Here is a 2,594-nt window from a genome sequence, read left to right on the forward strand (position 1 = left end):
TTTTTTCTTAGTACCATTTTCTTGGGTATATTTTTTCTGTCTTTTCACCTTAAGATAGTGCCTGTCCTTGAAAGTGAGATGAGTATATTGCAGACCATAAAAAGATGGGCTTTGTTTCTTAATCCATTCACCTAGTCTGTGTCTTTTGACTGGGGAGTTCAGTCCATTAATATTTAAAGTTATTAATGAAAGATGTGTATTGAATCCTGTCATTTTTATTTCTGTTTACATTCTTGATATAGCTGTATTTTTCCACAGTTATACCTTCATTGAATTTCTTTCCATAACCCCTTGGGTATAGTCATTCCTTTCTTCAGCTCTTTATACTGCTCAAGAACTCTCTGAATGGCTGGTTTTGTGGACATGAATTCTTTCAGCCCATTTATGTCATGGAAGATTTTTCTTTCCCCTTCTACTATAAGAGACATTTTGGCTGGGAAAAGCAATGTGAGTTGGCATCCGTGGTCATTTAGAGCTGGGAATACTTTGGTCCAGGCTCTTCTGGCTTTCATAGTTTGCACTGAAAAGTGAGCTGTAATTCTGATGGGTTTTCCTTTATATGTGACTTGTAGTTTCTCTTTTGCAGCTTTCAGTATTGTCTCTTTGTTTTGTACATTTACTGTTTTTACTATGATGTTCCATGGAGAGTTTCTTTTCTGGTCCTGTCTGTTTGGTGTCCTATTTGCTTCTTGTATTTGTATGGGCATGTTGTTCTCTTATTTTGGAAAAATTTTCTTCTACGATTCTGTTGAAAATCTGGTCCATGCCATTGTCTTGGGATTCTTCTCCTTCCTGTATGCCTATGATTCTTAAGTTTGTTCTTTTTATGGTATCACACAATTCCTGCATAATCCATTTTTGTGTTCTCTTAAATTTTTCATAAGAATTGCCTGAGTGGTCTAGTTCGTCCACTTTATGTTCCAGTCTTGATATTCTGTTTTCCATTCCATTCTTCATATTGGTGAGGCTTTCTCCTGTCGTTTCTAATTGGCTTACTGAGTGTTTCACTTCCTCCTTCATTTCAGCCTGAGTAGTCTTCAATATATCTAGCTCTTTTCTGAATTCATTCAGAAGTTTATCCCTATCTTCCTTCAGCTCTATGATTACCTTGTTTGTGTGTTCTTTAAATTCACTGAATTCTTTTATCATGTATATAATTGTTCTTTTGAGTTCCATTTCCTGCATTATCTCTGGGGGGTTCTCATTGTACTCCTCTATAGGAATGTTGGCATTTGGTGGGGATATGTTATTTTGGTTTTTCATGTTATTTTTTTCTCTGTGATTTTAACATGTGAATTTCTTTTGTAATTCCTGATTCTTGTGTGAGGCTCAAGTCTTCAAGTATAGGTCTACTTCTTTTTGTAAACTTTATGTGCCTTTGTGGTTTACTTTTTGGGTACGAAAAGCTGGTTCATCTAAGCTTCTGGTTCTCTCTTTTGATTTTATGTTGGAGTGGCCAGACTGCTTTTGTTTTCAGGAGTTCCCACAGAGGCCCAAGTCAGATGAGGATCAGATGCTCTTAGGCTTTCTCCTAAGGTCTGGATCCCTCCAGGAAAGAGTTTGGCCTCAGGAATTTGGGGATTGGACTGGCCTGGGAGCAGGGCCTGGGAAAGATACTTGTTTCCTACAGCTGATGGCCCATGATACTCAGAGATGCAAAGGGAGATGGGGGCAGGAAGAGGACCCAAGCACTCCTGGGGACTGCAGGGAGGAACTGGGTTGGTCTGGATCTGCCTCCCAAATTCTGGGATTACCACAAACCTGAATGTGCACAGTTTTGAAAAAGGTGGCCTCTTTATGCATACATGAACTTTTTCAAAAGAAGACAACTTGAAGAGGGCTGAGGTCTGATCACCAAAAATCAGCAAAATGTAACAACCAATAGTGGATATTGAGCACTAGAATTCAAATTAGCATATGTTTTAAAGAGATGGTGTGTCAGTATTCAATTTTCATTTTGAACATCACATTACAAAAAACTATTTTAAAAAATAAAAAGGGGTTGAGGCAGAAGAAAAAAATAAACATCTATACTGTTGAAAGACCCCCCCATTTGTTCTTGATAAACTTCTATCACATCTTCTTCCCAGTCTCAGTTCTTTTGTAATGTGGCTATCAGCAATTCTCTGACCTTCAAAGAGGAGCCTGTGTTAATTCATTGGCGTTCCCTCTGTTTGACATTGTCATTCTTTGAGTTTCCTGAAATATGTTGTCGTTTTCACTTTAAAGTGTATCTCACTGCTATCCTTTGAGTTTAATGTTTCTTTTTTCTTCTTGTCCCCTAAGTCCTCCATTGAAGGTTTTGCTGCCTGGTCCAGCATGGTGATGGTGTCTTCACCCTAGGGGTCTCTGCATGGCAGCACCTTCCACCAGGCAGAACCTCACTCTGGGGTTTATAAATCTGTCTCCATTCCATAGCACAACACCATGGTTCAGGAAGGTATATTCTTAAAGACAGCTTAAAGAAGTACAAAATAGGGGCTGGAGAGGTGGCTCAATGGTTAAGAGCACTGAGCTTTTGCAGAGGACCCCGTTTCGATTCCCAGCACCCACATGGCTGCTATGAACCGTCCTTAACTCCAGTTCCAGGGGAA

The 2,594-nt window shown here is 39.3% G+C and overlaps 1 pseudogene; it reads right to left on the reverse strand.

Moving 5' to 3' along the window:
• Nucleotides 1-1,815: 1,815 nt before the first annotated feature.
• LOC103725355 lies at nt 1,816-2,321 on the reverse strand (annotated as a pseudogene).
• Nucleotides 2,322-2,594: the final 273 nt, after the last annotated feature.

This window comes from Nannospalax galili, unplaced genomic scaffold, assembly GCF_000622305.1.
Source record: "Nannospalax galili isolate Female #2095 unplaced genomic scaffold, S.galili_v1.0 scaffold1529, whole genome shotgun sequence".
NCBI lineage: Eukaryota > Metazoa > Chordata > Mammalia > Rodentia > Spalacidae > Nannospalax > Nannospalax galili.